Source organism: Motacilla alba, chromosome 9 (genome assembly GCF_015832195.1).
Source record: "Motacilla alba alba isolate MOTALB_02 chromosome 9, Motacilla_alba_V1.0_pri, whole genome shotgun sequence".
NCBI lineage: Eukaryota > Metazoa > Chordata > Aves > Passeriformes > Motacillidae > Motacilla > Motacilla alba.
Window position 1 is genome coordinate 4,909,623 of NC_052024.1, and position 14,291 is coordinate 4,923,913.

At 49.4% G+C, this 14,291-nt stretch overlaps 1 non-coding gene across 1 annotated transcript; it reads right to left on the reverse strand.

Annotated features, from left to right (window-relative positions):
* Nucleotides 1-542: 542 nt before the first annotated feature.
* Nucleotides 543-613, reverse strand: TRNAK-CUU. Its single transcript has one exon. It is a non-coding gene; the product is annotated as a tRNA-Lys (tRNA).
* Between the last annotated feature and the right edge of the window lie 13,678 nt (nt 614-14,291).

The window sequence follows — 14,291 nt, forward strand, 5'->3', positions numbered from 1 at the left end:
TGGGCTTTTTGCTTTGCTCTTGCTTCTGCTTGCTCCTGCTTCGCTCTTGCTTTTGCTTCTGCTTCTGCTTCTGCTCATTAGCTAGTTTAGCTAAGCAGTCCAATTTTTTTTCCCTGGACTGTTTTTTTTTTTCCTTTTTTTCTTTTTTTCTTTTTTTTTTCCTTTTTTTTTCCCCTCCCCTTTTTGGAACTACTCGAACCTGCTCTGGACTGGGACCTGGAAACACCGAGAGCTTGCACCTTGTGGCTTGTAGCAGCCATCTCCAGCGCCGGAGGGACTGACAACAGAGCAACCACCCCCCAAGAGAGACTTTCTGAATTTGTCATCCTTTTCAGAGTGGTGAAGGAGTGTTATCATCTGGTATTGTTCATTCTGTGTGCTGGGGGGTGCTTTGCCTGTTAAATAAACAGGTTCTTTCCACTTCTCTCCGAGGAATCCTTCCCGAACCGGTTGGAGGGAGGGGCTGTGTGGGTTTGCTTTCTGGAGGGGCCTCCTTTTGCAGGTTTTCTCCCAAATTTGCCCTAAACTAGGACAAAATTTGGCGCCCAACGTGGGGCTCGAACCCACGACCCTGAGATTAAGAGTCTCATGCTCTACCGACTGAGCTAGGGGTGGAAGCACAGTCCTACTATCTGCCATGGACTGATCCAGACTGCACTAGAAAAGGGTGAGGCTCCAGAACATCTACAATATATTGATGACATCATTGTATGGGGGAACACAGCTGCAGAAGTGTTTGAGAAAGGAGAGAAAATCATCCGAATCCTCCTGGGAGCTGGTTTTGCCATCAAAAAGAGCAAAGTAAAGGGACCAGCTCGTGAGATTCAGTTCCTAGGAGTAAAGTGGCAAGATGGTCGGCGTCAGATTCCTATGGATGTTATCAACAAGATCACAGCTATGTCTCCACCGACCAATAAGAAGGAGGCACAAGCTTTCTTAGGTGCCATAGGCTTTTGGAGAATGCACGTTCCCGAGTACAGTCAGATTGTGAGCCCTCTTTACCTGGTCACCCGGAAGAAGAACAATTTCCACTGGGGCCCTGAGCAGCAACAAGCCTTTGTCCAGATCAAGCAGGAGATTGCTCATGCAGTAGCCCTTGGCCCGGTCAGGACAGGACCAGAGGTGAGAAACATGCTCTACTCTGCAGCCGGGAACCATGGTCTGTCTTGGAGTCTTTGGCAGAAGGTGCCTGGGGAGACTCGGGGTCGACCACTGGGATTTTGGAGTCGAAGCTACAGAGGGTCGGAATCTAACTACACTCCAATAGAGAAAGAGATCTTGGCTGCCTATGAAGGAGTCCAAGCTGCCTCAGAAGTGATTGGTATAGAAGCACAACTCCTCCTGGCACCCCGACTGCCGGTGCTGGGGTGGATGTTCAAAGGGAAGGTTCCTTCCACCCACCATGCCACCAGTGCTACATGGAGCAAGTGGATTGCTCTTATCACACAGCGTGCCCGTATAGGTAAACTGAATCGCCCTGGGATTTTGGAGGTAATTACAAATTGGCCCGAAGGTGAAAGTTTTGGTGTCACAGACGAAGAACAAGAACCAGTGACACGGGCTGAAGAAGCTCCTCCATATAACCAACTGCCCCCAGAGGAAACACGCTATGCTCTTTTCACTGATGGGTCCTGTCGCATCGTTGGAATGAATCGGAAGTGGAAAGCAGCCGTATGGAGCCCCACACGACAGGTTGCACAAGCTATCGAAGGAGAAGGTGGATCGAGCCAATTTGCGGAACTCAAAGCTATACAGCTGGCCCTGGATATTGCTGAAAGAGAGAAGTGGCCAAAGCTCTACCTCTACACTGACTCATGGATGGTAGCCAATGCTCTGTGGGGATGGCTGGAAAGGTGGAAAAAGACTAATTGGCAGCGTAGAGGGAAACCAATTTGGGCTGCTGAAGAGTGGAAAGACATCGCTACCAGGGTAGGGAGGCTACCTGTGAAGGTCCGCCATGTGGATGCCCATGTCCCCAAGAGCAGAGCAAATGAGGAGCACCAAAACAATGAGCAGGTAGACCAGGCTTCAAAGATAGGAGTGTCCAAGATAGATCTAGATTGGGAACATAAGGGAGAGTTATTCCTAGCTCGATGGGCCCATGATGCCTCAGGTCATCAGGGTAGAGATGCCACCTATAAGTGGGCACGAGACCGAGGGGTGGATTTAACCATGGACAGTATTTCGCAGGTCATCCATGACTGTGAGACGTGTGCTGCCATCAAACAGGCCAAGCGAGTGAAGCCCCTGTGGTATGGTGGGCGGTGGTCCAAGTACAAGTATGGAGAGGCCTGGCAGATTGACTACATCACACTGCCCCAGACACGCCAAGGCAAGCGCTACGTGCTGACCATGGTAGAAGCCACTACAGGATGGTTGGAAACCTACCCTGTGTCTCATGCTACAGCCCGTAACACCATCCTGGGCCTTGAAAAGCAGGTCCTTTGGAGGCATGGTACCCCTGAGAGGATTGAGTCAGACAACGGGACTCATTTCAAGAACAGCCTTATCAACACCTGGGCCAGAGAACATGGCATTGAGTGGGTGTACCATATCCCCTACCATGCACCAGCTGCAGGCAAAGTGGAGAGGTACAATGGACTGTTAAAAACCCAGTTGAAAGCCTTGGGTGGGGGATCTTTCAAAAATTGGGAGCAGCATTTAGCAAAGGCCACCTGGTTAGTTAACACCCGAGGTTCCACCAACCGAGCAGGTCCTGCCCAATCTGAGTCCCTGAATATAACAGATGGAGATAAAGTCCCGGTGGTACATGTCAGGGGTTTGTTAGGGAAGACCGTGTGGATCAATTCTGCCTCAAGCACAGATAAACCCATTCGTGGGGTTGTCTTCGCTCAGGGACCAGGTTGCACATGGTGGATAATGCAGAGAGATGGAACAACACGATGTGTACCTCAGGGAGATCTGATTGTGGGGTGAGAATGATATGCAAATATTACTGTTTGTTGGATGTTACTGCCATTGTCTGTACATTAAACCATACAGACATGAGATAGAAAGAAATGTGTAAGAGTGAAAGGTCTGAGCAAATGAAAGATGGAGTTTTGAGTGAGTAAAATGAAAGTGGGGAATCCTGCAGCTCTGTGGTATGGGGCCTGGATTCAGTGGTCCGGTGTGGGGACGCGATGAGGGCATGATGGGTATAGCTTGTAATTTTTGGGGGTAATGGATGAAAGTTTGACTTGAATAAAATGCATGATGTGTGGTATGTTGATGATATGGGGATAAGGGGTGGAATGTCCTAGGGTGACGCTATGATGCTTGTATCCCCATTTGTGTGTTCTGTTTATGCTGGATATTATGTTCTGTGCCTTCAAGACTGGCTCTGAAGAGTGAATGTTTTGTTTTGGGTTTTGTTATCAGCCTGCTCCCCCACGGCTGGCGGGACACAGGGACAGGGAGTACATAGTGCGGCTTTTGCTTTTTGCTGGGCTTTTTGCTTTGCTCTTGCTTCTGCTTGCTCCTGCTTCGCTCTTGCTTTTGCTTCTGCTTCTGCTTCTGCTCATTAGCTAGTTTAGCTAAGCAGTCCAATTTTTTTTCCCTGGACTGTTTTTTTTTTTCCTTTTTTTCTTTTTTTCTTTTTTTTTTCCTTTTTTTTTCCCCTCCCCTTTTTGGAACTACTCGAACCTGCTCTGGACTGGGACCTGGAAACACCGAGAGCTTGCACCTTGTGGCTTGTAGCAGCCATCTCCAGCGCCGGAGGGACTGACAACAGAGCAACCACCCCCCAAGAGAGACTTTCTGAATTTGTCATCCTTTTCAGAGTGGTGAAGGAGTGTTATCATCTGGTATTGTTCATTCTGTGTGCTGGGGGGTGCTTTGCCTGTTAAATAAACAGGTTCTTTCCACTTCTCTCCGAGGAATCCTTCCCGAACCGGTTGGAGGGAGGGGCTGTGTGGGTTTGCTTTCTGGAGGGGCCTCCTTTTGCAGGTTTTCTCCCAAATTTGCCCTAAACTAGGACAATACTGCTGTGTGATTTCTTTCCAAAGTTTAATCTACAATCTGGATTTTTGATTAAAATATGCGCAATTTCAGCCAGCTCCTCACAGTGAACACGCCGTGGTTTTACGGAGTCCTCAGATGTCACTGCCGTTGCCTGGGATTCTTCTTCCTTGTGTGCTGCTGAAATTGCCCTTTGGATCCTGCCTCAGGCCTTTCCCCAGCACCCTGCACTAAATGCAAGCCCTCTGTTTTTGCTGGTCCTCCCTGCTGCCACACCCTCCCGACTGGTGGTGTTTTGTGCGTGAGAAAAGTCACATTTTGAGCCAGGGAAGAGGGTGGGGAAGGGGATGCTCTTCACCCAGCTTGGTGGTGGCACAGGAATTTCAGCCCGGAATTCATTGTATTATGTCTGTATTGCTGGCAGGTCATGGAGTCCCAGGATGGCTTGGATTGGAGGGATCTTAAACCTCATCCGGTTCCTGCCCCTGCCATGGGCAGGGACACCTTCCACTATCCCACGTTGCTCCAAATCCTATCCAACCTGGCCGTGGACACTTGGAGGGATGGGGCATCTCCTGTTCCTCAGACTTGTGTCTCTGCAGCACCTTTAACTCCATAATGTTGGACCATCGTCTGGTAATCTCTGGTAACATGCAATTGCTCCTGGCTCAGGTGGTAGCTGAGTGAAGCCCTTTTCTTCCAAGACTGGGCTGTCAGCTGCTCCACAGGCAGCATTTGCTGCTCCATGAAATGCAGCTCCTTGGCTCCTGGGTGCTTCCCAAACACGATGGTGGTCAGTGGCCCTTTTCCTTTCCCAGAAATGGCTTCTGCAGGGCTTTGCTTGCAGAGTGTTGGTGTTACCTTCCAGCTGCCTGGACTGTCCTCCTGAGCAGGAGGGAATACAAGGAGCAAAGAGGAGCAGGGAATAAGAGATACAGAGAATTCCTAAACGTGTTTTTCCAATTAAAACAACAAACCCAGAGAGGGTATGAGCATAAAGTATTGCGTGTGTGCATCACTTTAAAGACCTGCCTAACCCCCTTCCCCAGACCACGACCATTAACTCTTTTTTTTAAAAGCCAATAATCAATGTGGGTCTAATTTGTTACATTGACATTTTTGCTGGTTTCATCTGAAAGAATTAATTAACATCAAAATGTTTCCTTTCCAGGTGTAAGAGTGGGGTGTCTCAGCAGTCAGATAAGTTTTGACCTTTGTTGGGAGAACATTTAAATGAGGTCAAGCCTCGGATCTCGTTGATTGAAGACCTGGTGTCTGCTCTGACAGATCTGGAAATACATTACCAGGGCCTTCCACGCAGTCTGGGCCCAGTGGTCTTGGCAGGGCAACTGGGAAGTGGCCAAAATGGGGAGTGGAGGATGTGAAAATAGAGCAAGCTCCACCCTGGATCCTCTTTCCCAACTCCAAGGCATCTTTCTGTCTTAATCTCTGCAGCTGCAGCTGGGCCAGGAGTCCGTGGGACCTGCACTCTGCTAATTGAAGTGCAGCTGGATCAAAGCTGCCTCAGCCTGAAGAGCAGCTTTTCTTTATGAAACATCCTCTCTAATGCACCTTGTGTTGATTCCAGTGGGTGATAGAGAGCTGGGGAGGAGGGGAGAACGGGAATGTTATCCAGGTACACCTGGATCTACAGCTCTTGTTTTAATTGCTTCTGGAGCTCTTCACCAGGACCTCGTCAATAGGGCTAATACAGAGGAGGACTCAATTTATTTCCCACAAGAGATGGTCGAGTTGTTTTCTCTTTGTTATGAAGATTGATAAGAGCAATTGGATAAAGTCTGGGCTGCTACTTAACCATCTCTGATCCTCCTGGGGTTGGGTGGAGCCTGACTGCCGAGTTGGGATGCTGGAGTGCAGCCCAGGAGGGTTACAAGAACCTGGCGCTTTTGTGCTGTAGCGGCAGCACTGAAAACTTTAATCAATAAAGTTAAGCTTTTAATGCTTAATTTGGAAAACATGCAGTGCAAAATGTTTTACAGGTTAGGATGGGAGGATGATGCAGAGATCTGCTGACATTACAGTGAGTTAAAGTATCAAGGAGCAGGTGCAGGTGTCCCCTGTGCTGCACGGTCCCCTCCTTCTCATTTTACTCTATTATGTATCACTGAACCCAGAGACACAAACCCTTGGATCAGTAAAATAACCTTTTTGGGCACCTTCAAGCCCCTGGCTGCCTGGCACAGCCCCTGACAGACTCCCCTGCAAGCACCACAATGCTCCATGACCAGCTCCAGGCTCAGATGGCATCCAGCAAGCCTGGGTGCTCCATGAACAGACATGTCCCTGGTGCCAACTCTCCTGTGGTGCCTCACTCATCGACCATCACATGGAGCTGAGGATCCAGCCCAGCCCAGATGTCACTCCACGTTGGCCCTTTGCTGGATTGTTTTCCGAGAGAGGTGTCTGGAGCACAGTAATTGCAGAGTTTGCGAGGGCATTGGGATGCACATTGTCCATTTTGTAGGAGATCCTGCCTCTCCCTTGTTGTGTGCTCTTCTCTGTCCTCTGTTCTCTCCTGAAGTCCTAACTAGTGCAACCTCAGTGACAATTAATAATGGTATCCCTGAAAAAAAAAAGAAAATGGTATTTTGTTATCCATATTCTGCAATGGTTTGGAGTAAAGGAGTTTGGAAATAGCTGGAATAGCAAAGCCCATTGATTGTGTCCACCACAGGTGGGAGGAGTGACTTGGTTGATACCTCACACCCCAGCTTCTGCCCAGACAATTAACTGGGAAGAGACACAATCCGTCTGAGTTTCAAAATTTAAATTTAAATGTGTCTGTTACAGATAATTCATGCAGGGGGTGCACTGGCTGCCACCTGCTGTGGCTGGTCAGGAGCTCTGGCAGAGGATGACGCTGCTCCCCAGGGATTGGTCCCTGGTTTAGGGCAGTCATGTCCTCCCTCTGGAAGGAGCAACAGCCGGTAACAAATCTGACCTCATGCCTTGATCATTTGAGGCACATTTGAGGGACATTTGAGGGACATTTTTTGAGGGGTCCCCTGGTGCTGTTCCCCATGAGACATTTGAGAGGATTACCTGTCCCAAGGGATGACTTGCAAGTGGGCACATCCCCTCAGCACTCCTGGGAGCTGTGGAAGCCCACACGTCTCCGGGACTGCTGGAGCTTCCAAATCAGCTTGAGGTGCCCCATTCCCAGTGGCTTCAGCGTGAAGGCAGCCCGAAGTGCAGGGCTCTGCAGGTGCCACATCCCCACATCAACAGCAGGATCCGCTCCAGCCGTGACCACAGAGCACACACCGACCTGGGCTCTGTCCCACACCCTCCAGCCAACCTCTCCTCTGAGTGAAGCCCACAGTCTGTCCCGCCTCAACGTCCCCAGAGAGCTGTGTCCTCATTTGGCACAGCCTGGTGGCACCACCAGGGCAATAACTGGGTCTCTCCACATCATGGACTGTGGTCCCTGGGTGGCACAACCTCTCCATCGCTGTCCTTGGGGTTTATCCTTGTGCCCATGGAATAGCACAGCTGGGAAAGCTCTTTTTTTATGCTTTCATCCTCATCTCCTGCCAGGCATTTCTGGTGTGCCTGCTTTTAAGTGTCGTGCACTGGTATACAGCTATTTACAGTGCCTGTTCCTGCTCTCCCAACAGTGTAAATCAAGATTAATTCCACTGAAGTTTATGGAGTTACGCCAGTGTAAAACTGACTGATAAGAGATTCAGGCCATTTTCATCGGGTTTGTTCGCTTGTTTGTTTGAAATTATATGTGTTGCTGTGGAATGATAAAATGTGGGGATTCAAAGGCAGGTTCACTGCAAAATACGATTCAAAAGGTTTTTGACTTCACATAATACAGCAAAACAATCACTTACAGCAGTTGTATTTTATTGTGGAGTATGATCACGGAGTTTGGAGGAGGAGAGGATGAAAATGAGGCAGGGAAAGAGGAGGGGGGAGAATGGAAGTTTCCCAACACAACATCAAAGACGCCAGTGGAAAATTGGGGTGCTGCCACAAAATTTTTACATAGATGGTAATTTAAGCAGGTATCAATGAGAATGAGGCTGGGTGGCTCCCAAAATCCCTTCAGTGGGGGTCACACCAGCTCGGACCCCAAATGGACAATGCAATTCCCTATTTTTTGCAAATTCATCTTGCAAAAGAGCCCTGCTGCAGAGGAAGGCAGTAAGGCCTCTCCAAAAGAGCTGCTGTGCCACCTGTCCTTGTGTTTACTCACAGATCCTCATCTCTGTTAACACACTGGAAGAAGGGGCAGTGCCCTGTGACAGAATCCACCGTGTCCTGGGGCATGTGGCATGGAAAACCCACTGTTTTTCTCCTTTATGTTCTACAGAGCAAGTGGCCAGTGGATAAATAATTCCGGTTTCTTTCCACGCTGTTCCTACAGAGATTTTGAGCTGACATCTGGTTTCTTTCATACACCTTGTATCAGCGCAATTTTCCCTTCTTTGTGGGAATTGTGGTTCTTTTTCTTTCACCTCTGGTATGGCACAGATTCACCCTGATGAGTTCCTCTCCCTCCTGCCGGGTGCCTGCTTGGAACAACCTGTCCTGCAGCATCTGCTGGCTTTCCCAGCAGCTTTTCCCAGCTCCCTCAGGCTATCACAGAGTGTTTGGTTCTTTGAATGCAGAGATACTTCTGAAGAATTCCAAGCTCCAGGTGGGTTTGCCCTGGAACAAGTATTCCTCTGCTCAAAATAGTGGGATTCAGTTCCCTGTGGCTGTTAATAAATGAATTCACTCCCTACATGCACATCTTCACTGCTTTGGTAATTTATGCTCATATCAGAAGACTAATATATTACGCTCTATGCTTCTGTTGGACAATGCTGCTTTGCAAAGCTGAGGTCTGGGAAGGACAGATTTTGGGATTGGTTGTGGTTTCTTGTGTGTGAGATCATGACAGAGGGTTTAAGTACACAATTGTAAGGCTTTATTTCCTTGGCTGGGCAAGTAGGAAGTGCTGAGGTGACAATATCATGGTCTGAGGTTTCCCTCACCCTCCAGTGCGTGGCTCCAGGAGCGTGTCCAGAAAAGGAAACGGAGATGGAGAAAGGCATGGAGCACCAGGAGCGGCTGAGGGAGCTGGGAAAGGGGCTCAGCCTGGAGAAAAGGAGGCTCAGAGGGAACCTCCTGGCTCAGCACAACTCCCTGACAGGAGGGGACAGATAAGGGTGGTCGGGCTCTGCTCCCAGGGAACAGGGACAGGATGGGAAGGAATGGCCTGAAGCTGTGCCAGGGGAGGTTCAGGTGGGACATCAGGAGCAATTTCTCCATGGAAATGGTGGCCAGGCATTGGCAGGGGCTGCCCAGGGAGGTTTGGAGTCCCCATCCCTGCAGGTGTCCAAGGAATGCCTGGATGTTGCACTCAGTCTCTGGGCTGGGTGACAAGGTAGGGATGGGGCACAGGTTGGACACGATGGTCTTGGAGGGCTTTTCCAACCTTAATAATTCCATGATGTGCTCAGTCTGGAGAAAAGGGTGCTCAGGGGGATCTCTCTCCACCAAAGCTGTGTGGGTGCTGGCTGGGGGTGTCCTCACAGGCCTGTCCTAAGCAGAGCCAGAAGGGTGGGGCTGTGCCAAACGCAGGGTCCCTGTGCTCTCAGATGCACATCCAAAGGCTGAGCTCTCTGGGGTGGTCCTTGCCTGGCAGAGGGAAGCAAACCATGATTCCCACAGGCACAGACAAAGCCAACACCCGGCCTTTGTGAGCTCCAGGATGGATTTGTCCCAGTGTCCTCCCAAATACTCTTCAGCTGGGGTGACATTTCCCTCCCTGGCTCCGAGCACATCCCACCTTTGTCCCTGGCCCCACACCCAGCCCCACGGAGCATCCTCTGCATGCCGAGGAGAGGCTCCTGCATTATTCCAGAGCCTCCCCCCCTCGGACCTAGCCTGTGTAATGTTCTTCCCTTACAAATTTCATCTTGCTGCTCTGTGCATCCAAACGATCCGGTGATGGAGCGCACAGGGAAAAAAAATTATAATGCCATTAAAAGTTATCATAAATTTCAGATCAGCATCACTTTTAATCCGATACACAATTTTACTGCCTCTATAAAGTAGGTGATTTGCAGTGGTCTGAGGCGTCTCCTGGCGCGTTTTACTTCTTTTTAAATTAAACACACCAACTTTGTGCTGAATTCAGAGTGCGGACATAAAAAAGGGGGTAAAAAGGAGAGGGAAGGGACATCAGATGGGAATTGCAATTGAATCTTTATATATGCCATCTTGGTACTGTGGTACTAAATATAGTACCAGGTAAATAGATGTGCTGAAATATTCAGAATAAAAAACAAATGTTCCAATAGCAGAGAAACTGAGCATGGAAAATGTTTCCCCTGCTGCTGTGCTTTAGAGGCTAAAATGCTGTTGTTTAAAACACTCTCTGCTGGAAGATCTTCTGTATCTCATGCATTAAATTATACACTGTGCACAAACATGGATTTTATATTTTGGATTGTATATTATGGGGTTTCTAACCCTCCCCCCTGCCAATGGAGAGAGCAGTAAACCAAGAATATCCAATTAATATAAATATAACATTATGCCATTTGCTGATATGAAATTTTTAGGGCTGGGAATGGAAACAGACAACATTTCATGGAGAAATATTTGGAATTAAGATCAGAGATAAGGTAATTATGCACCAGTGATCAAGATTTCACCTGCTTGTAGGCCCAGAAGTGTCAGAGCCTGACAAAACCACCATGACCACCTGAAGAGCTGGTCTCTCCCTCCTCCTTTCTGCCCCAGTGACCCCCCCCTTTTTGGACCAAGACTTTGTAGTTGATCTCATCAATATCCTCTGGTTGTACCTCCAGTCTTTGCTTCAGATCTTAAGGAGATCAAGAACTGACTGGTGGCTTCGCTGAGCTGCTCTCTGCCTTCAAAAAAGGCAAAATATTTCCCCAAAGTAATTCCAAAAAGGTTCATCCCTGTTGTGTCTCACTTGAGTTTTATAAAAGGACAAAAAATAATTAGAGTCCGGTTTTAAAAATTATTTTCCCAATCAGTCATGGTTTTATTGGATATTAAAGAGGATTCACAAGGCTCTGGAGGTCTGTGAGGTCAAAAAAATAACCTAAAGGAAAAGCTTGTATGGTCCCAACCTCTTCCTCTCCTTCTCCCAGACTGGGAGATTTTGGTTTGAATAAAATAACTTTTGCCAGTGATAGCAAGAAACCGAAGCAGCCAGGTTTCAGTGGTAGTCTGGCCGGGCAGTTCTCCTTTCTGGGTGACCTCTGGGGTGACCAGTGAAAGAACCATTTTCCACGTGGTTTGGATGGATTAGTCGTAAAATGAATTGAATGGAAAGATCCAGCTCTAACTTCCCAAAAAGTAAAAGGCAAAGAAAGTGAAAACCTATCGCTGAGGACGTGGCTGCAGGAAGGAAGCAAGCAGTTAAAGAGATTAAGAAAAAAAAAAGGTATGATAATTTATTTTTTGTTTCAATTTCCAGGCAAACAGTTTTCCCTGCCAGCCTCATGCAGGAGCATGGATATTTGGGCTCTCTCCCTCCCTTGCAGCAGCAGCTGTTGGGCATTTGAAGCCATTCCTACCTTGGAACACAGTGGGATCCTTGGGGCGTCCTGTGCAGGGACAGGAGTTGCACTTGATGATCCTTTTGGGTCCCTTCCAACTCGGGGTAGTCTGTGATTTCCTAACTATTTGCTTGTGGTTTTTTTTTTTTTTTATTTTGAGCTGAGACAATTTATTTCCTGGCCGTGAGCTCTATCAGCAGCTCCCGATTTCCTCCCGACTTCCAGACATGGGTTTGATCATTCAGCTTTTCCTTCCTCCGCTCAGCTGTGCAGCACAAGGAGCTGCCTCTTCCCAAACCCGCTCTGCCTCCCAGAGCTTTCCTATCAGGCACAACGCTCTGCCATGGGCCCGAGGGCGTGATATTTTATTTATTTTGATTTATACAATTAAAGGGATGTCTGTCCCTGAGTGGAGCCAGCCTGGCGCTGATGATGTGGTGAAACGCCACTGGCGTGAAAATGATGGGTTATTCTAACCGGGACTCACACAGGCAGCCGCTGACACCATTTAGCAGCTTGTCGTTGTTGCTGGCAGGGAAAACATCTCCAGATCTCACAGAAATGGCAGTTTTGTCGGGGAAACTGTCTGGGGTGGGAGGGAGGAAGTTCCCTGCGTGGCTGCAGGCTCCCAGCTCTGAGCAGCACCCGGGCTGGGCTGTGCTCGGCTCGGAAGGGAGGAGGTGCCCGGGAGCATCCCCAAAAATCCCCTCCTGGGCCTAGCATCAGCTATTTCCAGCTCCCTGCTGTGTTTGTAGGCACAGTTAGGGAGCTGAGGATGATTTGGGAAGATGTGCACCCCTCCGTCTTTCCCTGTGGCCTATCCCTGCTCGATTTGCATATTCAGGGTTGGGATGAGATGAGCTTTCATGTCCCTTCCAACCCAAACCATCCTGTGGTTCTGTAATCCCACGACTCCATGATTCCCTTCTGTGTTGTGGAAACCCTTCAGCCCCACCTCACCCTGTTTCACCGTGCCCTTCGTGCCCAGGACATGTCAGAAATCCCAATTTTTGCCGGCAGGAGCCGCTCCTTGAAGGCGGAGCCAGCAGAGCATCACCCGGCGCTGAGATGGGGGGCTGCTCCCCATGAGACACCTCCGGGCACGGCGAGTGGGAAAACAAGACTTTCTCAGGTTTCTGAGCATTGCATTCTATTAATGACCCCCAAAACACCCCCTGGTCCCCCTCCCCAGATCCTGGGAGCCGGCAGCTCGGCTGGAGCATCTCCTGGCGGACTGGCACATCCCCTGCTCCCGTTGATTGCTGCCCGCGGGGCGCCCGCTCCGTGCGCGGATGGCCGCGTACCTCTCTCTCTCTCTCTCTCTCTCTGTCTTTATTGCTCCCGATTCAAATTCAAGGCTTGTTTAATCAGCAGACATTAGCAACTCGACAGAAGTCTGGCTGCAAGGGAAAGAAGGGGGTGGGCAGGCAGCGGGGCTTGGGAATGCGCTGCTCCGGAGAGCAGGGGCTGCTTCTCCCGCGTTGGATTCACTGCCCAGACGGGCAGGGGAGCACCTGGGGGTGGCGTGGCAGTGGGACGCAGGAAATCAGCCAGGGAGAGGCGCTGGGAAGGGCACAGGATCCAGGTGATTGTGCTCTGGGAGCAGGCTGCCGGCCCAGCACCAGCTCTCCTCCTCCGGGCGTTCAAGTTGCAGATTGCTGGGAGGCTGGGGGGAAAGATTTTCCCTTTTAGTTGCAAGATGTTGGTTTTCCCAGGTTGGCTTTTGTTCTCTTAGCAATGATTCCCACATCCCTGGAAGACTCACACATCCCTGGAGGGCTCCATCCATCCATCCATCCATCCATCCATCCATCCATCCATCCATCCATCCATCCATCCATCCAGTGAGCTTCCTCCAAATCCCAGCTCAGCCTTCCAGCCTCGCTTTGCTGTATGCACAGCCCTCTGGGGTGGAAGATCCTGGGAAACAGGGCCTGGTTTTCCATAGGAGACCTCTTGGCATGGTGAGATTGTGTGAATCAGTGAGGCTCCCCCACTTCCATGGGGTGCTGCTGTGGGGGGCAGTGACCACCCATCCCTGGAGCACCACTGGCTTCTGTCACTTGCAATCGCTCACTGGCAGGACATGGGATCAAGTGGGAATGTGTTTGGAAGCAAATACCCTACAGCTGTCCTCTGATCCTATCCCCACACTCCTCTGTCAAGCAAAAATTCTGCATGAATTTGCAACACCTAAATCATCAAGAGGGCTGCTTGCAGCTCAAAGGTGTCCCAGCAAAAGGACAATTCCAGTTTAAAACCACCCAGACTTCTCTCCAAACCCCCTTGCTGAAGGCTCTGTATCCATCCCACTGCATCCATCCCGTTGCTCTGGAAATGGGAGTCCTTCTGGAGCCCCCCACTGACAACCTGGCCCCATCCCTTGGGATCGGGCACATGGAAAGTGGCCCGCAGCTCCATTTTCTGTCCCTCGTTAGCAGCCTAATTAGGAGGTTCTTTATGCCTTTCACATTCAGTGCTTGCAGCACAGCCATCTTCCTATTGACTGAGCTACAAAAGTGGATAAAACCCCCATAGTTCTGAAGGGAATGGCCAAATATTGATACTGAGAGAGAAGATACCTTATAAATAGTGAATTATACTTCTAATTAAGTAGGCAGTCCTTTTCTGGTGCTGTAGGTGATTCCCTTCAATATTCCAGGTCAGATCTTTGTCTGGAATTTATTTTAAAGATGGAAAGCAGGGCCAAAAAAAAACCCACTTAGAAAAAAACCCTGAAGAATTAATTTTTTTTTCAAGTTCTTTCAAGAAGGGAAG